Genomic DNA, 22639 nt, shown 5'->3' with positions numbered 1-22639 from the left:
AGAAAAGAAAACATATAAGAGGCATGTGATGCATCCAAACGAAGCCGCTTGCTGATTTGCTTATTCCCTTGGCCTTGAGTCTTCGAACACCACTATAACCTTCTTCTTTAGGAAATATAAGAAAAACTAACAAAATTGATGAGGAATTGTTGTTAGAAGAGCAAGAAGATATTTCCATTTATGTAGAATTGATTGGGGAGTTAATTGGGGCTTAATTATGGGTGTTATTCTTGGTCAGCAAGACGGAGCTAACTGGGGCTTAATTGTGGGTGTTATTCTGGGCAGCAAGATTGTTGTTATTTTATATATTGCTATGCTCCTTTTTGAGCAAACATGAATGAGAATGTCCTTCTATGCCTGTGGTTTTTTTTTTTTTCTTCAGAGTTTTCTACGTAAAATGGTCTTCTTGTGTTGATTCCATTCTTTATTATTTCTTTCTTCATGGTATTTAGAGTAGGTTTGAATTCCCATAACCTTGTCGTTTTCCTACTGGTTTTCCAACATACAATTCATTCTTTGAAACTTTTGCCTACACCTTCAGAATCAATTGAAAGCCACTCTTTTGTAAAAGGACAAACTTGTGAGATTTGTCTTTTGTGGCCACTCACAGATTTGTTTAAGAAGGGAATCCTTCATTTCAAACTAGTATCTTGGGAAGCAAACACAGATTCTTTTTAATCTGCTTCTTGGTCTTCATCACCCACTTGCCCAATCTATTGTTGTTAGAGCTGAGGGCTACAGTGTTTGGCAATCTATACTTTGCTCGTGAGGAATATTTTTCACCCTTGTATTTGCTTGCTATATTTGCAAAAATTTGGTGTATTTCGTTTCTATTTTTGTTAAATATGACTAAGGAAAATAACAATCCTGGTATGAAGCTTTCTTCGATTTTATTCAATGGGCTTAATTATGTTCCATAGTCTAGAGTTGTTTGCCTATCTCTTGGTAGTAAATAAATTGGGACATATTGATGGCAAGAAATCTGCTCCAAAAACTGATGATTCTAAGCATGATGAATGGGTTGCAAATGATCAGCTTGTTATGTTTTGGATTCTTAATTCTATGGAACTCAAGATTGCTGAAATCTTTAAGTTCTCCAAGTCAGCTAAAGATTTGTGGAATTCTATTAAAGGTTTATATGGTCACCAGAATAATGTGGCTAGAATCTACCAATTACAGTAGCAAATTTTTGAATGTAAACAAGAAAATCATTCTTTTATTGAGCATCTTAGGAAACTCAAGAGCATGTGGGCTGAACTACCAATGCATCGCCCACCTACCACAGATATCAATATCTTTCAAAAGTGTGTTGAGGAAGATAAGTTTTTCAATTGTCAGCTAGTTTGAAGCTTGAGTATGAAAATCTAAGAAGCAGATGTTGATAGGAGTTGAAGTGCCATCTTTGTCAATGTTTGTGCTACTCTTCAAAGAGAGGAAATTAGGAAGAAAGCCATGAATGTTAAATCCCAAACTACTAGTATGCATTTTGTGTCTAGTGCTCATGTTACTTTCAGGACTCGAAATGATAAGAGAATGTTCAATGCTAGTGGTTTCTTGAGGGTCAGAAAAGGGCCGTCGTTGTGTCATTATAATAAGTTAAATCATACAAAGATCGTTGTTGGATTCTTCATCCCCATTTGAAGCCAAGGGTTGTAATACTATGAAGTCCTATGATGTGGCTTATCTCTCCTATTTGATACTACCATTGAGGATCTTGCAAGGCTACTCCACCAACACTTCAGTAAGCTTGAATCTTCTAATCTAAAGCTGACCTTTCCTCTCCCCATGTCTCAGGTAATCTCAAAGCCTTTTTTCAGCGCTCTTTGATGACTGCACTTGGATTACTGATTTTGCTAGTACAGATAATATTACCAATGATTATAGTTATTCGCTTGGACTTAAGCCCTCTACAGAGAAACACATTGTCTCTGTTGCTAACAACTTCTGCCCTAATGAGGGTCATGGTACTCTTAATATTTTTTAGGACTATCCAACTCTCAAGCATTGTATACTCCTTCATTTCCTTCAAAATTATTTTCTATTGGCAAGCTCACTTGCAGCTTAAACTATGATGTTATTGTTCACCTACTAATGTGAAATTTTAGGATTGAGCCACAAAGAAAGTGATTAGTGAAGGCATTTATTCTCATGGGCTATATTTATTGATGACTTCCACTCAAGCTTTCTGGTCAGACTACTTCAATTTTTTGGCACAAGCATTTAGGACACCCATCTGATCAAATGTTGTCTTAGTTGTTCCTAGCATGTCTGGTATCCCTCACACTTGTGAGACTTATCCATTGTCCAAACAAACTTGATTACCTTTAGTTCATCTCATACTATGTCTGTTGCACCTTTTGAATTAATTCATACTGATGTTTGGGGCCACTCCTAATGAATCTTATGATGGTTATAAATATTTTATTATGCTTATTGATGACTACTCTCACGTTACATGGCTTTACTTGTCGAAACACAAAGTGAAACTGTCTTTGCTTTTCAAAACTTTCATAAGATGGTTGCTACTCAGTTTGGTGCTTTTGTGAAAGTCTTACGCTCTGATAATGATATAGAGTATATACAAAATATTTTTTTTGATTATTTGAGTTGTCATGGCATTATTCATCAAACTAGTTGTGTTGGCACCCCACAACAAAATGGTGTAGCCGAAAGAAAAACCATCACCTATTAGAAACTACTAGGTGTCTCATGTTTCAGATGCATGTTCCAAAGCCATATTGGTCACATGGTGTCCTTACCTCAGCCTATTTGATTAATAGATACCTAGTCCTGTCTTTAAACAAAGTCTCCACTTAAAGTCCTGCATGGTAGAAAAATTGATATTTCTCACCTTCGTGTTTTCGGATGTCTATGCTATGTTCATGTTGTAGCAACTCATCGAGATAAACTTGATGCTCGTGTGATTAAATGTATGTTTTTGGATACTCTTCCACCCAAAAAGGATACACATGTTATGATCCAAAAATCCACAAACTTGTCATATCCTGTGATGTGCACTTGTTGAGACCGAGCCATTCTTTCCTGCACCAGATGATGACTCTAGGATTCAGTCACAGGGTGAGTTTCTACCTGACTTGGTCCCTCTTCCCATGTCAGCTCAATGTCTTCTCCACCTATCCCTTCAAAAAATTCCTCACGTAATGTAGGGAGAAAGTGATGCCCTATATGAAGAAAAGCTTCACTTGAAGGTCCCCATTGTGGCTCAACCGGAAGGTTCGTCGCTCATTAGGCCGACTTGTCCCCCCAAGATGCAAGATTTTTATACCTACCATTCAACTTCTTTTCCATACAAAGTCACCTAACCTATGACAATGTCTCCCATCCTACTTTGCCTTTCTAAGTTCCATATCAGATGAACCCAAAAACTTTCAAGAAGCTATTGCCTCAACCAAATTGGAGAAAAGCCATGTAAGAAGAGCTTGAGGCTCTTGACAAAAATCATACTTGGAAAATTGTAACACTACCCGAAGGTAAAGAGAAAGTGGGATGCCGTTGGGTGTATAAAAAAAAGTACAACAGTGATGGACCGTTAACAGAGACAAAGCCAGATTAGTTGCTAAGAGATTTATACAAACCTATAGGAGTTGACTACAAGAAACATTTGCTTATGTTGCCAAGATGAATACTATTCGAGTTTTGTTGTCTGTTGCAGTTAATCATGATTGGCCATTGTTCCAAATAGATGTTAAAAATGCTTTTTTATATGGTGAACTAGAAGAAGAGGTTATTGAGTCTTCCACCAGGACATCCTCAGGAATCTCAGCAACACGTAGCATGCAAGTTAAAGAAGGCCTTGTATAGTCTCAAGCAATCACCTAGAGCCTAATATGCAAAACTAAGTATTGCTTTTATGAGTTATAGATTTAAGTGAAGTTCAGTTGATTCCTCCTTATTCCGTCAAAAGGGATAGTTTGCACACTTACAATTGTTTTGATTTATGTTGACGATATTATTGTTATAGGGGATGACAGTGAAGAAATCACCAAGCTGAATCGTACCTTCATACGAAATTCGACATTAAAAATTAGGTGTCTTGAAGTACTTCTTGGGATAGAGATTGCTCACTCAAAGAAAGGATTATTTCTTAGCCAAAGAAGGCAACCAGAAAAATTGGGTGTGAAACCTATCTCAACTCCTGTTGAAAGTAGCAAACCTACATCAGATGGCAAACCCTTGGGAATATTGGTCAATTTCGAAGGTTGGTTGGAAAGTTGATTTACCTAACCATTACTCATCCAGACATTGCTTATGCAGTTAGTTTGGTTAGTCAATTCATGCATGACTCAAAGGACATTGATATGAATACTGTTAATAAGATTCTTCAGTACTTGAAGTCATCTCCAGGGCGAGGAATTTGGATGCAGAAGAATGGTCATACAATAATCACAGGGTATACAGATGCTGATTGGGATGGAAGTCTGATCGATGGCGCTCTACTACTGGATATTGTACATTTGTTGGTAGAATTTAGTTACTTGGAAAAGTAAAAACAAAATGTTATTGCTAGGTCGAGTGCAGAGGCGGAATATAGAGCAATGGCATCCACTACAAGTGAGTTAATCTGGCTTCATGCTCTTTTATGTGATTTGGGATTTAAGACTTCACTACCAATGAATTTATTCTGTAAAAATCAATCTGTAATTTATATTGCTTCCAATCCTGTGTTTCATGAGAGAACAAAACACATCGACGTGGACTGCCATTTTGTTCGAAAAAGGTTCAAGCCATATCATTCGAACTCCTTATCTTCATAGTGAGAATCAATTTGTAGACATTTTTACTAAAGGCCTTCCCTCAGCCAAAGTTCCATGAAAGATTTTGTCTATGTCTGGGCTCAACTGATAATCTACGCAACCAACTTGAGGAGGAATTTAGATATTAAGAAGGCAAGAAGATATTTCTATTTTAATGTAAGAATTGAATTGGGGAGTCTAAATTTGGGGGCTTAATTATGAGTGTTATTTCTTTGGCCAGTAAGAACGAATCTTAATTGGGGGCCTTAATTGTGGGGTGTTTATTCTTAGCCAACAAGACTGTTTGTATTCCTATATATTGCTATGGGCTCTTTTTGTGAGCAAACCTATGAATGAGAAATGTCCCCTTCTATGGCCTGTGGGTTTTTTTCCTTCGGGGTTTTTTCAACGTAAAAACCTGGTCTTCTTAGCTGTTGATTCCATTCTTTAACTATTTTTTTCTTCAGGAAGTTCCTTAACTTTGGATTGTTGTCAATCAATGTAGAGGAAAAAGATAATGGTTGTAAGATGAAGCTGTTCTTATTAGAAGACAATTTAGTTTGCATCCAATGTTGAGGATACCATGAGAATTGGACAAAGAGAATTGAGAGTTCTTTTCGATGCCCAGAAAATTGAGACTCACGATTTGTTTGTGCGACTTAGATACTGCACTATAGCTTCAGGGGTGTCTTATAGTTATACGTGTGGCAAGCTTTCCAGTATTATCTAATGCTTCATTCACACAAGAATGACCTAACTTTATATCAAAATTATAATCACAAGAATAGTCACAACTCTTATGATAACTATCACCATAGTAATAGTCATCATGAACTTAAGAATAATTATTTTCATAACCACGGAGGGGACATACAATAAGATTTATACACTGCTAGAGAATCAAAAGGAGAAAGAAAGGTTGAACATAACAGATAAAATGATCGAGAGATACCTAGGTAAATCTTTAGAAGTTTGATCCCGTACTCTAGAGAGAGAAAAGATAAAATGGGTACAGCTGGAGAGGCTTAGAAGCCTTATCCCATGCAGTCATCCCTCATACAACAAACTGGCATGGGTGCCTACATAGAGAATTCTGATCAACATTGGATGGACCAGAGAGAGAGAGAGAGAGAGGAGAGAGAGAGAGGAGAGAGGAACACAAACAAATATAACTTATATGTCAAACTGCCTGAAGGGCTACAAGCACTCATACAATCATATAATTGCATAAATCCTACAATTAATTATTTCACTATAGGCACCATCTTAGGTACATCAACCGGAAACTTGTTGATCTCCCCCTTCCATGGGTTCTTCTCCTTGGCAGGATTGACAGTCCTCAGTGCTCTCCAAACAGCGCTATTACACTTAAACCCTGATCCAAATCCTATCTGCCACACTCTATCACCCTTCTTAATCCTCCCTTTGGCCTCACAATAAGCAAGCTCATACCATAATGAGCTGCTTGAAGTATTTCCAAACCTATGTAGAGTCATCCTGGATGGTTCCATGTGCCATGGGCTCAATTCAAGGTTCTTCTCGAGCTCGTCGAGCACACCGCGCCCGCCGGCATGGATGCAGAAGTGCTCAAAAGCTAGCTTAAAGTCAGGGATGTAGGCCTGGATCTTCAGTTTAAAGATCTTCTTTAGGATCAACGTCCCAAGAAAGAGGAGCTGTTCAGACATAGGAAGGACCAGCGGCCCAAGGGTCGTGATGTTGGTCTTCAAGGCCTGACCGGCGACGGCCATGAGGTCTTTGGAGAGGGCGATTCCGCGGATCCATCGGAGTCGTCTTCTTGGTTGACGCAGGAGTAGAACGGTCGTCGCCGCCTTTGTGCGTGCGAACGGTGTGGACGAGCTGGTATTTGGAGCGGTGGCGGTCCGAGCGGCGGTTGGAGAGGAGGATGGCGGCGCCGCCCAGGCGGAAGAGGCTGTTGGTGACAAGCATGGAGCGATTCCTGCCAAAGTAGCCATTGGTGGTCATATTCTCCGTCGACACCACCAGTGCATAGCTGTTCGGATGTACCTACGAGTTTGAGTAAATGTCAGCCCTCAGCAATGACGTTGGATGATAGCTAATAAATTATACCTGTTCAAAGATTGGCAAACGAAGATATCTACAACGTCTTTAATTCAAAATAGTTCGACATTCAAAACCAAAGGTTGATGGCTTATCATAAGTTGATCTGTTTAAACAAAGAAACTAGCAAGTTGGTGATATGAAATAAAATCTAAGTTTGGTGTCATATAGTTTGGGGCTAGAGCTTAATGTGTGAAGGTTGGTTTGGTAGGCCCGAGTCCCAACCAGGTGGGCTCAACCCAAAATCTAATTCATTTCACTTACAATAATAACAATCTCACTCTAAGGAATGCCCGGCATTAATAGGGCTTCATAAAAGACTCTACCTTCGACCGATATTTCGTTCAGATCTTCAGCCTCTTGGGCCCGCTCGGCCTGCTGGCATACGTACTTTAAGGACTTAGATAAAGGTCCAATGCTCAACATAAAAAATATCAAATATTTAAATAGATCCGGACCAAATCCCGACTAAAAAATGAATATAGTATAGACCGAGTTTTCGGCCTATGATCAACTCTACTTGGGCCTAAACTATATATATTTTTAGTTGGACTTCGAGCTAGGCCTATTAAATTTTGATATTTTCTATGCACAATTCCAGCCCATGATCAGCTCTAAAAACATGCCATCAGCATTTGATGCTGTAATTTTGAAGGTAAGAAAAACAATAAATACTTTATGTATTCAATTTGAATGATCGATGGCCTTACCACATGGTTTGTTTTCATGAGATGCCGCGGTAGTTGTTTCATGGATGATACCACTTTTTGTGTGATTTAAGTAGCCAGTTCTGCCGATAGTAAATTGTTTGCTTTACTGAAGGATTGGAGAGGATTCACAACTCCATCAGCCGCAAAGGGCCTCTCTTTTTTCAAAATAGTGACAAAAACGCCTCAATCTTATACATGCACAAGGAATAGTAGTGTCTTCAAGGTCAACTTGCTTTGGAACAAGATTAGGTGTACATGTGAGTCAAAAGATATTTGATCTAACATGGTCCTGATGCTTAATGTGGACCCCACTCCACGTTTGAAGATAAGACTTAAGAATTGAGACCCATGATTTGGATATGCATCTCCAAATTTATACCCCCTTCACCACCTAGGTTAGATTCATATCACAGTACTTTACCTTATGAAATTTAATCCTAATAGATGCACTCAAAGAGTGAAACTTGACTCGATGCACGTACGTATCTCAAGTGAAGAAAAGAAAAAAAATCTTGAATAAATATGGGACTAATGGCCTAGTCTGCACACTTGCATCCCTTCTAGCATCAAGTGGGAGGTGAACTCTAATGGAAATTTAACATTCCAGTCTTCCATGTGCATAAGGCTGCTTTTCTTTATTACGGGTTTGGTTTCATGGATTGCCTAACCCTATAATATCACATGGCTTGGACCCCCAAAATTAAGGGTTCAAATTAATTGGAATTGGACCACATACCCTAGCACATAAAAAGGAACATTAAGATTTTAGAACCACGTACGTAATGGTGCAACTGGCCTTCCATAAAACTGAAGAGCCTTAATTTTTCCCATACATTACTGTTCTATTATTCTAATAAAATCCTAACCTAGCCCTTCATTAGGACTTTTGAAAACAGAAGAAGCTGGTTTAACATTGTTGACTGACATTATCAAAGAAAATAGTAGAAAAAAAAAAGATAAAATATAAGGTGCTTTTCTTTTCTTTTTGAGGAAGGCATAATAAAATTGTTACTTGTTTTGAAGCATCATTTACAAAACAAGACACCATATTTTCAATTGATGTAAGATATAAAATAGATATATTGTTTTCAATTAGACAGATAGTAAACAATAGCTTTTACTATGACCATTTTTAATGAAGTGTATAGATTTAAATGAAGGTGCTTGCTTATCATACTAATAAATTAAATTACGCTTGGAAAAGAAAAGGAGGTGGATTTGTTTCAATAAAAAAGTAAATGTGGAACTTGATTAAGGGATTGCTAGGTTAGTCAAAAACAAGTAAAGTCAACTGGTGAGTTTGCACTGTACGTGGAATGGGGGTTGTCTCTCTGAAACTGTTATAATGAAAGTTATCTCTATCCAATGGCCTAAAATATTGTGGGACAAATTAAATCGCTTCTCCCATCCGAAACAACAGTAGAAGCTTTGAAAGCCTGCAGGTGGGTGGTAGTTTCATTGGTAGCCTAAGCGGAATAACTCTCACCATCCTTTCGTTTCCCTACGGTGCAACAATTAACTCCAAACCACCCACCTTCATTAATTTGCTACCTGTTTCCTTCACATGGGCAGACCCATCACCTGGATGGGCCAGTTTTGTATGTGGGTTTCTTTATATATTCCCATGCTAGGGTTCTGTGAATCCACCCTAGATGAATCGGATCCAACGTCATCATCCTAGGTTATATTGTTATTGCACATAAGGAAGAAGAAAGAGAGAAAATGGAGTGAATCCACCTCATAATTTCTCATCCATCATGTCAGGTACGTAGATACTTGCATGATATGATATACAAAAGTAGATGGTGGTGGTTATATCTTTCACACACACAAAAAAAAAAATCATCCACCTCCGCTTGAATTCACCATAGGATCACCCACTGAACATATCTTAAAGCATTATGAACGCTACCGTTCATCTACCTGCGTAGATCTCAAAGCGATCAGTGGGTGATCCAGCGTTGGATTTGCATGAAGGGGAAGGTGAATCCTTATTTCTCGTGAAAGATATATCCTGACCCATACATAGTTATTAGCTATGGATCCCAAGCGACATGCATGATGATCAAGAGGTTGGATATGTGTCACATGCCAGTTGGGTAGAATTGTTGGATACTGTTGAGCACTTCACAGCAGATCTATTTCAGGGTTTCTGACAGGACCTGGCCCCTATACTTTATGAAAGGTTGAAATGAAGATCTGATATAAATGACTGGAGAAAAAAAAACTGGTATTCTGGCTCCTGGTCTCGTGGCCTACCTTAAAAAAAATTCTTTTTCATATGCACAGCCTTTGACGGTGTCCATCCAACGAGTATAATAACAAAACTATAATATTCCGATGTGATGCATGCATAAAAAAAGGTCCGCCTGTCCGATTGAACAGCATATGCAACTGCTCCAGTTTTATTGCAGCAAATAAAATTTCATAAGCATTTTCCCAAAGAAATAATAAATATAAAAGGATTAAAAAAACTCACTTGAGTTTACTTTTGGTTTAAATTTAATAAACAAACATGGTCTAGATAGTAAAAATGGTTTGATTAATTCTAAGTTAAAAGAGTTACTAAGCGAAGAAGTTGACTGGGGTTTTGGTGTCAAATGGTTGTGATTTCTTGTGCTCAGCCATGCGACAGAAGTCATATTAATGCACAGGAAGGATTCCTGTGATCCCTAGTTTAGATGTGACAGATTGCATGCGTCTAAATCTAGTAATTTCAGAAGATGAGGAGCAAATGATCCCAAGAAGAAGACTCCTAAGTGAGAGAAAGCGACAATAAAACTTTAATTTTCTCAAGGATGCTGTAGGAACTGTTTTGAGTTTTGACAGCTGCAAAGGAGAATTTGTTGAATCTGATCCAAACTCAAAAATCAGTATTAGAAATTAAATTCTAAAAGAAAAGCATGAGCATGTCAAAAAGTGTGAAATTTTTAGAAAAAAAAATAACTGAGAAAGATGATCATTGAAAATTTATAACAATTTCTAAATAGCTATTTTGGTAACGAAGCATTATATTAAACAATAAATTGATACCAACAAACTCGTAGTATTAGTAGCCAGCGATACAAGCATTAAACCATTCCAAAGCATCCAAAGACTTGAACAGAAATTGCATGTGTGCTGTTAAATGTGGGAAATTCTTGCTTCCTAGGTCTAAGCTACTACTATTGAAGCCAAAAGAGTGAATGAATGAATAAATAATAGTTCTACAATCTACGCTGCAACACTTCTAACCCCTCCTTTTTTTTCATGAGAGCACTAAAACTGGTCCCTAGTTGCATGCCCAATATCAAAAATCTTTATGAAGATCCAATAAGTTCTTTACCCATATGGCCACATCTCCATTCCAAACAATGTTTTCTCAGAATTACGAGCATGCATGCATGCCCAAGCCTTTCTCCGCTATCAAAACCGTACTGGAATTTGCTGTTGGAGCACCAACAGAAAACTTGACCCATTTCGCCAAAAACATTAATAACCAGTAAATGTTCTGCAACTATTGCATACCTAATAAAGGACAAGAACATATGGCCCGCTTCCAAATCGAAGTACAGATTTAAGAAACAAAAAATGAAGAGGAAGTAGAAAAGAAAGTGAATAAAATGAGTGACGGAAACACCAACCTGAAGAAGGTTCCGAGCGAGGTCTATAGCAATGATTCCGGCACTGCAGCCCATCCCCCCAAGGTTGTAGCTGGTGACATTCCCCCTGAGCTTGTAACGGTTCACGATCATCGCCGTGTACGATGGCGTGGGGTTGAAGAGGCTGCAGTTCACCACCAGCACCCCCACGTCCTTTGCCTCCACTCCGGATTTCTCGAACAGCTCGTCGACCACTCCGAAGATCGTCGTCTCGGCCTCTTCCCTCGCTTGTGCGATGCAAATGCCGCCAGGACTGCCAAGGTGCGACGAGGGCAAGTATGTCGCCTCTCCGAGCCCCGAACTCTCCAGCACCCGTCTCTGGAAGTCGAAGCTCTCGCCGGTGATCCCGTAAATCTCGAATTGCCTCATGATCTCCGCCCGTGTGACCTTGTTGGCATCGATCGGCTTAAAGCATGAGAAATCGAGTACATAGACCGGATGGGGACGGTTCACGACATACACAGCGGCCATGAGGGCGAGGAGGGTGAAACAGATGATGATGGATGAGGGGTTGATCCATGGATGGTTTCGTAGCTCGCGAAGATCGTCGAGGGTTATGGTTGAGAGGTGAGAAGACTGTAGGAGAAGAGAAGGGGAAGGAAGAGATAATGAACATAGGAGATGAAGTGGTGGTAGAGGAGCTTCATGCTCTCAAGGTTCACTAGCTTTAGTAGCTTGAAGAGCATGTTGTCTTTTGTCCTTATTTTTTCCCTTTTGGAGAAATCCTGAAGGGCTTGTTATCAACAGAAGATATCAGTATTCCAGCTACAATGGTTGATGAGCACAGGGACAACCTTCACCTTCACTCAATCTAGACACAACTAGGGTGCCTAGGTTGTGTGTTTAAGGGAGGGGAAGAGGTGTTGGAGGAGGGAAAGGAATAGAACTACGAGTACATGGAAGGGAGCAAGGTTATGTATTTATAGGGAAGAGAAAGGGAGGTTGAGTTGAAATAAAAGACTGATATAATTAATTGAAGATAAGAATAAAGCAGGGCATTATTGAAATCTACTGTTGTATGTATTTTTCCAGCACATTGATACAGTCTGATGGTACAATTTGTCAACCAATATGTTTCGGGTTTTATGCATGACCGACAACCACTTCTATACCCCAATTACATAACATTCGTGATCAGCAGCTGCAGCTCTACAAATGACATTTTGCCAAATGGTTGGAACCACATTATCTGCATGTTTTATACTCTTGTATCTTATCCAAATGATTCAAAGGAACTTCTTTGGATAATATAATAGAGTTCTGCACGTGTGATGTATCATGCGAATCACCCATATTAGCATTTGGTAATATGAGCGACTCGCACAGCAGACTTTTAGTAACTAATTGTGTCTAATTCTACCATTTGGGAACCAACTTTATATCTAGCTAGCTAACTTGGTTCTTTGTTGGGAAAACTACAATAGACCATCTAACATGGAGTTACAAAGGGATACTAATTATCGAGAAATAACTCCTACGGGGTCCTAAGTTTTGGAAGGGGAACCACAAAAACTTGAGGCCCCTTGCCTCCGTTATAATTCCGCAAATGTCCTACATTAACCGTGAAAGAAATAGAGAAATAACTAGTTGCAAAAAGATATAGAGAATGAGCATGTATCCTCTATGGTGTACAGGCTACACCACAGAGCACTATTGTGAGATACGGGGCTAAAGTTGGCAGCCCCATGCTCCTTTTGGAGGGAGCCAGAGTAGAGGATCGCGATTGCGATCCTCTCTGGCTCCTTCGGGTACAATCGGGGCGAAGGCGCTGCGGGCATTCCGCGGCCCCCCTCCATCCCGCGGATTTCGCTTGACCGCCGCGATTCACGCGCCGGAGAACCGTTACAATAGGGCAATAAAACCTCATTTCCTCCTCCTCCTAAGATCACCTCCAAGCCCTCTTTTCCTCTCTGTCTCCTCCCTCTCGTTCCTCTGCTTCGTTTTCCAAGTTGCCGGCGAGCCGCCTTGGCCAACAACCATCATCACTCGAGCCTTACCCTATTTTGAGAGCTTCTTCCTCTTTGGAAAGCGCTGCCGCCACCATTTGACCGCCGGATCGAGCCTCCCTCGGCTGAGATCCGCCACCTCCGTCGATTGCTGGTAAGCCCTCTACCCTTTTTGCTCTTCGATTTAGCCGAATCAAGCATGCTTTTCTCCTCTGTTTCGGCCCCAAAATAGTGACCATTGTTGGTCTTTTCTTCATGCCCATCGCCGCAGCGGCTGTTGGCCGCCATTGCGGTCAGCTGGCCATCGACCGGGTGACGGCCCCCGACTGCCTAGGCCCGCCACCCCCGCCGATCCCCCTTCCTCTTCCGTTCTCCTTTCTTCCCCTGTCCGTGGGGGTCTGGGGAAGAAGGAGGCCCATCATAGGCCGAACTGGGCCAAGCTTGGGCCCTGTTCACCGTGGGCCCAACTTGGGCCCAGTTCAGCCTAATTGGCCCTATTAGGGTTGTACCTTTTGTGAGCTCGACTTGGGCTTAGTTCAAATTCGAAACCCAAAATCCGAAACTTGAAACCCCAAATCCGAAATCTAAATTCGTTTGGCCAATAAAATGGGATTTGCAGTTAAGCCCGTGACAACATATTATTTCATAAAAGGGTCTTCTGTAATTTATGTCTGATCCCTATAAGAAAGATTTATTACATAAAAGTCCTCAAATATATTTGTTTGGTCCTTTACTCAATTTTTATTAGGGAACAATACTCTGTAATTAGGTATTAGTCCCTGCAATGAATTTATTGCATAAATGATCCATTTAGAGGCCAACTTTGGGGGCCCTATTGAGCCGGATCTATGCAGGCCCATTGGGCCGTGTCTGATGTGGGCCATATCGGGCCATGCCCATTATGGGCCAACTTTAGGCCATGTTGGGCCGTGTCCAATAGTATTATTTTTGGTTTTACTTAGCTCTGAAATTAATAAAAAAATTAATTAAATTTAAACAGGTGAACCTGATCCGCCTATCTGAAGTAGGAGTTAAGCAAGAAGATGTAAGTAACTTAATACTTCAAAGTATATTTTTCAAAGTGTTTGGCAAAGTAATTATTAGATAATTTAATTTTGAAATATGTTTTGCACTTAGTAAAATGGGTTAAGCATATTAAATATAATTTGAAAATTTTGTTGTATGTTCTGAAATTTATAAAATATGACTGGGCAACATATAAAATCTATTTATATATATATATGTTTTCTCAGCATGGCTATGATCTGTTCTGGCCCCGCCAATGGGGATTATTCTTGTCGACTTGTAATCCATGAGGAACCGGTTTTGACATCGCGTCATTGGTGATTAGAATGGTGGTTTCTGGACACCGTTGCTACCGGTGACTAACAATAGTAGTTTTTGGCACTTTGTACAACCCATACCACTGGATTACGTGGCTGTAGCCTATTATGTTGAAATTATGGTATAAGAGTTTTTTTTAATAAAAATTATAATAAGTTTAGAAAAGAAAAATAATGTTATTTGTGATTTATTTTTTAGTCATTATTTTGTATTTCGATCTGATATATTTTGACCCCACTCTGGGTATTTTGTTACTTACTGGGCTAGTGTAGCTCATTATCTTATTTTCTCTGTTTTTCAGATCTAGAGGCTTGATTGCACGGAATTGGAGAGTGCGTTAGATTTTTCGATGATTCCTTCAGTTATTGACATTTTAGTTAGATTAGCTTGAACATTTGAATTATGTTGGCATATGCTATTTTGAAATTTTGTAAGACTATTTTTGAATAACTTTAATTATTTATGTCAATTTTAAGTATTTGTATTTGCTTCGATATGATCAGCTGCCTTGCACGCCTGTGCGGTCCGCCGTGCAGGCGTGCAGCGTCTGTCACGCTCTGGGCTCGGGGCGTGACAACTATACAACTTTTAATGGCTATCATCACAAGATGAACAACCATCGCACAAGGCGGTCCATGAGCATGTACTATGTCGTATGCGACATGTATTATTTGATGGTCGTCCATCTCTTCATGTCGGCCATCAAGTATTGCACAGCATTCTGTACCGTGGTCCATGCGATACTAAGAATTCTGGTTAGTTGAGAATATGCTCTTACTAGAATTCTGCGGGTGTTTGATGGCCACCATTCTGAGCTAATTAAGTTTTGAAAGAGGGGCCACCATTGTTTTAATTTTGAGGTCCCATCTGCAACACCGCAATGCCGCAAATTTTGACTCCACAATTATAACATGAGAGAGTAAGGGAAACAACAAGCACATCATGACTACCGCCTCATTATCAACATATGGGTTCCAAGGATCGGACAGACAAAATTGCAACTTTCCCTACCAGATGTTTTAACATAAAAGTTTGCATAGTTATCTTTTTCTGTAATGCCAATTTACTCTCCTTGGCAATTCCATGAAAGCTGCAGTTCATTAGAAATGGCTTGGCTTGCCATCACGGCCGAGCACAGCCGTGCAATTAATAGATTGATTCCGGGAGTCGTGCGTGAAATGTGTATTCCTCCACATACCGTGCCAATAAACCGATACAAGGTCGGGGGTCTGGGAGAGAGTATCAGAGCAGATTTTTTTTTGATTAGTCAACCTCGTATGGTATTCTCATATCTTAAGATACTTTAAATCACACCCTGGTTTTGGTATTCTCATGTCTGCTTCGAATAACTTTCATCTCAGTACTTATTATGATGCTGTTTGGGCGACTTATTCATCTACTTGCTATTTTGTCACGGGTTATTGCAGCTTTCTTCGTGATAGCCATATCTCATAGGGAACAAAGAAACAAAGTACTGTCTCTCATTCCGCCATTGAAGCTGAGTATCGATGAATGACCTCTACCACTTGTGAATTAGTTTGGCTCAAAACTCTACTTTTTGACTTAGCTATTCACCTCTCTCATCCTATGTCTCTCTACTGTGATAACCAAACATCACTTTATATTACTGCCAACCCTATATTCCATAAGTGGACAAAATTTATATCTATACTTTATATATAAGTGTATCATCAAAATTAATAGATTACCAAAATCTTAATCCAATGAATATTGATCCAACAAAAAGAACCCAAATATTTTTCTATTTTAAAATTCTTATTGTTTTTTGATTAACCCAATTAATGGAATCCATCTATACCGAATCAACCTGAATTTAACTTAAGATGGGCTTAGGTTGGGTTAAGAGATTCCAACTCAATACCTTGTTGGCTCGGGTTAGGCCAGCAAATATAGAGGTTTGATTGATCAGGGTTTACCTAAAACCCAATCCAATTTACTGGCGTTGCAACCCTACATAGGTTATTCAACTGACAAGATCTCGAAGATTTCCTCAATGAAAAATTGTCACAAGTTTTAGAGATATGGGTTCGTTTCCAAATATATCCAATAAAAGTAGGTAAATAAATTATAAAAGTACTTCTTCAGAAGGTCTCCAATATCAAATTATTTGGTTGCTTGGGCAAACCTGTTGATTTCCCTCCATCCATGCATAGTTTAAGGCCCTGTTTAGGAGAAGTGTTGGCAGTAGAACTTTTGGAAGTAGAGCTTTTAATAAAGTATAGCTTTTATAAAAAGTTCTTTACTGTTTAGTAACTACATTTGTAAAGTGCTCTGCCACTTTAACATGTGTTTGGTAAATAAACTCTTAAAATATTTTTGGTATAACAAGATGACCATAAAAAACATTACATAGTATTATACAATAGAGCATAATAAAATATAATATATATTAATATATAAATATATAATATAGTATAATATTACTGTAATATAATTTATTATTATTATAATATAGTAATAGAATATTATATATTATAGCATAATAATTTAATATAATATTAAATTATTTAACATAACATATCAATGTACTATGATATAATGTAATATAATATTATATTTATAGTATAATACAATAATAAAGATATAAAATATTATAATTATTAGCGTAAATTAATTTTTTATAATATAACAAATTTTCTAGCTAGGTGATAAAATTGGTTAAATAATTATTAAAGGATATGTAGTGTAATTGTTATATTTTATTATAAGTATTTTGGTCAAAAAAACAACTTTTTGCTCGGACCTAAAAGTGCTTTTTCGAAGAGCTCCAAAATGGAGCTTCTCCCCAAAAGCTATTTTTAGCTTTCTAAAAAATGTAAAACAGCTTTCCAAAATTTTTACCAAACACTTCTATTTTATCTAAAAGTATTTTTGGAGGGCCAGAAAGTACTTTTTGCCCCTTCAAAAGCTCTTCCAAACGGAGCCATTCTCTTGCTAGCTAGTTGTATAGGTAAGAAAGCTTTAAAATAAATAATTTTTAGTTTCTCGGTATTTTCTATATCTTAGAATTTAATCAAGGTGTTGATTTTCATTTCGAAATGTTCTTTATCGATTTCATTAGGAATCATGTAAAGCCAAGCGCTCCCCGAAGAATTTAATAAGCCTTGAATGGTAACTTGATAGTAGAAAGAAGATACAACGGTTGTTTCCGAGGGATACTCTTCTCTTCTTTTCTATGTGCTACCAATTAATGCTAAGGTACCTACCTATGTCACTCTCTTAAAGTAACGCCGCCCCAAAATTTTTTTTTTTCAAATAGAAGAGAAATGTAACCGCCAACCAGCAGGCTGTAGCCATGTTTGCTCATCTATACAATAAATTTTCAAACTCTCATGAGCTAATCAAGTTGTTAAGAAATTATTTTATGATTTATAAATTTCACAAATTAGTAGTAAGTTATTCAAAGTTGCTCATGGAAAACATGTTAATGATATAATGTTGTTGAACATGGGATTGCCGGCTTTTTGTTTGCGTACACGGATGCAACTCGTTCGGCTGTCTTCTCTTGTCATGTTCCTGAACATTTTGTCGCATATATTGTCCTCCTTATAACTTCCTAGAAAATTGTGACTCATCTAAGATTTTTACAAGTAAATATTAAAGGTTTATTTTCTTTTTTCTTTTTTGAAGGTAGTTATGTGCTCAAATTAACTTTCAACAGTTTTCCCTTAACTCTTTATAATATTTAATTCTTGTATTAAGTCTTTTAAATGATGAGGGCTACCAACTTTGTCCTACAATTATTTTGGTTATTTTCAATCATGTACTTAAAATGCAATCCATATTTGGGCTCATTTAAGTGAAATTCAAGTTGGCCAGACCTAAGTTGCAGAGCTAAACCAGTCGTTCCTACTAGCTTAGTCAATTAATAAGATGATGAGCTTGCTTTTATGTGCATTTATGCTGCAATAAGGTGTTGATGGGAAACATACAGAGATGAATTATTAGTATTAGTAGCATTAATGCACGAATAGTTATAAATCTTATAGCGATTATATAGTTAGTTGGTTTAAGTCACCATATCAATAATAGCTTCCAAGGGGCCCAAACTTTATGAGACAGTGTGATGACGAAACTCAAGGATTAAATTTGCCAAATAGATGACAAATTTGCAGCCGTTCAAAATAAACAGCATCGACAGCGTCATTCGCCAGGCTCACTTCAGTCCATGTACCACACTCTCTCTAAAGGGCACTTTCATGCTAATTCGAAGACCAAATAACAAGGCTCAGACTGTCTCAAGAATTATAAGGTTTGGAGCTCCACGGGCTCCACAATAGCTTCATAACAGCCCCCATAACAGCTTCAACAGCTTCATAACAACTGTCTGAATTAGTTAGGATTAGTTACATACTGTTACAATTAGCATTGTTAATATACAGATTAGTTACTCACTAATCTGCCTTGAATATGTATAAATAGGCCTGAAGTCTGTATAGAAATGAATGAAGAAAGCAGAATCTTTTTCAGTCATTCCTCCTCCTCTGTTTCCTGTCATTTTTCTCCAAGTTCTCTAACATGGTATCAGAGCAGGTTTTGTGGCCTTGTTGGAATCCTGGAGGTTGTGTATGAGCATCCTTTGATTCCTCTTTTGACTTGGAGGTTCTGTGAGTCGGATCCTCTGTTTCCTTGATCCGATCTTCATCTTCTTCCTCGATATCATTCTTTTCAATGGCTGATGGTGAATCTTCAGCGCTTGCTTCCCCATCTAATTCATCAACTCATGTGCCTTCCCCTTCTGAAGATCTCAACAACCCTTTCTTCCTCCACCACAGTGACAATGCTAACACTGTGGTGATTACACCTCCTTTGATAGGTTCCAATTTTCTTTCATAGAATCGATCTTTCACTTTAGCCATCTCCATTAAGAATAAACTGGGTTTTCTTGATGGAATAATTCCTACTCCAGATCCATCTAGCTCCCTTTACATACCCTAGTTAAGATGCAACAACTTGATTCTCTCCTGAATTCTCAATTTCATTTCGAAAGGGATTGCATCAAACGTTCTCTACATCAATTTTGCAATGGAAGTATAGGAGAAGCTTAAGACTCGGTTTGCCCAACCGGATAATGTTAGAATATACCATCTCCAGCATCAACTTAGCTGAATTGTGCAAGTAACACAGTCAGTAAGTGATTACTTTACTCAACTTAATGCCATTTGGGAAGAGTTGCATAATTACAGACCTCTGCCCTCTTGCTCTTGTGGACATTGCACTTGTAATGCATTAAGAACCATTAGTGAAGCTCAATCAAATGAATTATGTATTCAAGTTCTTGGTGGGGTTAAATGACTCATATGACAACATTAGAGGACAGATCATTCTCATGAGCCCCATGCCTTCTTTGGATAAAACCTTTTCACTGGTTTTACAAGAGGAAATATAGAGGCAAGCACACACAATGGTGCTGCCTGTCCCTGAATCTTCTGCACTTGCTGCATTTCATAAGAGAGGTGTTACAGGCCGATAGGTTTTCCACCAAATTTCAAATTTACTAAGTCTAAACCTGGGTATTCTAGTGGTGCTTCTACAAACAAACATTCAGCAAACCAGATGCTCACTCAAGGCCAAGAGAAAGAACTGATAAATCCATCTCAATCGCCTCTCACTCAAGCTCAAATTCAGCAGCTCATTGCTCTAGTCAATGCTCAGATGCCTCATCAACTCAATCCAAATGATCAATTCTCTCTGCAAACATCCAGTCAGACCAAGCCACTGGTGCCCAATCCCTCTATGACCACAGATGCAGCAAACACTTTATCTTATTCCAGCATGGCAAGTATAAGTTTTTGTCTATCTAATATCTCTACCATTCTTAATTCCTCTATTCTTTCTGCCAATCATCATCAACATTTTGCCTCACTCTTACATCAAAAATTTTCCAACACATAATCCACACCATGGATAATCGACACAGGAGTGACTGACTACAAGGTCTGCTCCACTTCTTTCCTCACTTCCATAACCTATGTGACTCAAGCCTATGTTCAGCAGCTACCTAATGGAACTAAAGCCAGGGTGACTCACGTTGGCAATATCAAAATATCAGAATTCCTAACCCATACTGATGTCCTATATGTACCTTCCTTCACTTTTAACCTCCTTTTTGTCAGTAAACTCACTCACAACTCTTCTCTCTGCCTTGTCTTCTTGGATGAATTCTATTTCATATAGGTCCTCTCTTTATGGATGACGATTAGACTTGCTATAGTTCATAATGGTCTCTACTTCCTTCTTCCAAGCTCTGCCGCCAATTATTCTCTTCCTTCTAGACATACTCTGCCTTCCAATAGTCAGGCCCTCAATTCCAATGCACAACAGAACTTTGATCTTTGGCACTTTAGATTAGGACATTTATCCAATCAGAGATTGAATTTGATTCAATCTCATGTTCCTGATGTAAAATGTAAGGAAAAAATGCAATGCACTATCTGTCATTTGGCTAAGCAGAAAAAAATCATTTCATTGAGAAGCTCTTCCACTTCTTCTTCTTCTTCTTTTGATTTGATTCACTGTGATATATGGGGCCCTTGCTCTCAAGCATCCATTCAAGGCCATCATTATTTCTTAAATATTGTTGATGATTATAGTCGGGTAACTTGGGTATACCTCATGAGATACAAATCTAAGGTAAGACCTCTTTTGCGGTCCTTCATTCATATGATTCAAACACAATTTAATGCCAAAGTAAAACAAGTTAGAACTGATAATGGAGCAGAATTTCACATGCCTGAATTTTGCAGTTTTAATGGAAATTTACACCAAAAAACTTGCATTTATACTCCACAACATGATAGAGTTGTTGAAAGAAAATATCAGCGCCTCCTTACTGTTGCTAGAGCTCCTCCTTTTCAAGCATCTCTTCCAATCAAATTTTGGGGAGATTCTGTCTTAACTACCACCTATTTGATTAACAGAATACCCACTCCCATCCTCAACAACAAATCACCTTATAAGGTCCTCTTTACTTCCACTCCTTCCTACACTTATTTAAGAGTTTTTAGGTGTCTATCCTTTGTTTCCACTCTCAAACATAACGGAACTAAACTTGATCCTAGAGCTAGAGATGCATTTTCTTTGGGTATCCAGCTGGGGTCAAAGGCTACAAAGTCCATGACCTGGAAAACCAATCATGTTTTATTTTCAAGGATGTTATCTTTCATGAATCCACATTTCCTTTTCAGACCCCTAGCACAAACATCCCTTCCTCTTCCCCACCCTCATCTGATCTGGCTTTACCTCCAACCTTCCCAGATATCCATTTACCTTCATATCCCACTCACTTAGAAAACCTGTTTCTCTCTAAGCTCTCCCTCTCCTAACCTTGAAAACAACCACTCACTTCATCCTCCATCTCATGGTCTAGCACCTAGTTCACCCTTTACAGACTCAACCATGCCAATTGAGTCACCCTTTCCCAATGAACCCCATAACTTTGACACTTCTAAGATCCCTCTTAGGAGGTCTAGTTAGGTTAGACGTCCACCAAATTATTTGTAGGATATATTATCACTGCGAATTAGCCACTGCTACATCCACTAAACATTCAAATTCATTCTACTGTCCATCCTTTGCATGAGCATTTATCTTATGACCACCTGTCTCCATCCCATAAAGCCTACACACTGTGCCTTTTCCTAACCCATGAACCTAAAACCTAGTATGAAGCTATTGTGGGGCTCGTGGAGCTGCAGGTATGTTGTCCAAACTTTGTAATTCTTGAGAGTTCTCCAATAAAGATGCAGAAACCAGTAACTAATCTTCTGGTTTCTGGACATGCTGCCTAGTCGGAGTCACTAAAGGCCTTAAGGTGCAGAGGAGATTAGGAGGAGAAAAAAATACCTTGGCCTATGGAGCCCTTTAGGTATTTTAAAATTCCGTGAGTTGTATGTAGATGAACTTGTGCTGGCTTATCCATAAATTGGCTAAGAACATCGACAACATATGTTATATCTGATTTGGTGATTGCCAGATAAATGAGTCTCCCAATTAATCTTCTGTAGTTTGTAACATCAGCCAATAAATCTCTAGATGAGTGTGATAGTTTATGATTAGGTTCTATTGGAGTGGAGACTGGTTTGCAACCAAGAAGCCCAGCATCTTCAACGATTTCAAAAGTGTATTTTCTTTAGCACAAGTAG

At 38.6% G+C, this 22639-nt stretch overlaps 1 pseudogene; it reads right to left on the bottom strand.

Moving 5' to 3' along the window:
* Positions 1–5903: 5903 nt before the first annotated feature.
* LOC103718013 lies at positions 5904–12092 on the bottom strand (annotated as a pseudogene).
* Positions 12093–22639: the final 10547 nt, after the last annotated feature.

This window comes from Phoenix dactylifera, chromosome 8, assembly GCF_009389715.1.
Source record: "Phoenix dactylifera cultivar Barhee BC4 chromosome 8, palm_55x_up_171113_PBpolish2nd_filt_p, whole genome shotgun sequence".
NCBI classification, from domain to species: domain Eukaryota; kingdom Viridiplantae; phylum Streptophyta; class Magnoliopsida; order Arecales; family Arecaceae; genus Phoenix; species Phoenix dactylifera.
This window is presented reverse-complemented; position numbering and strand designations above follow the sequence as displayed.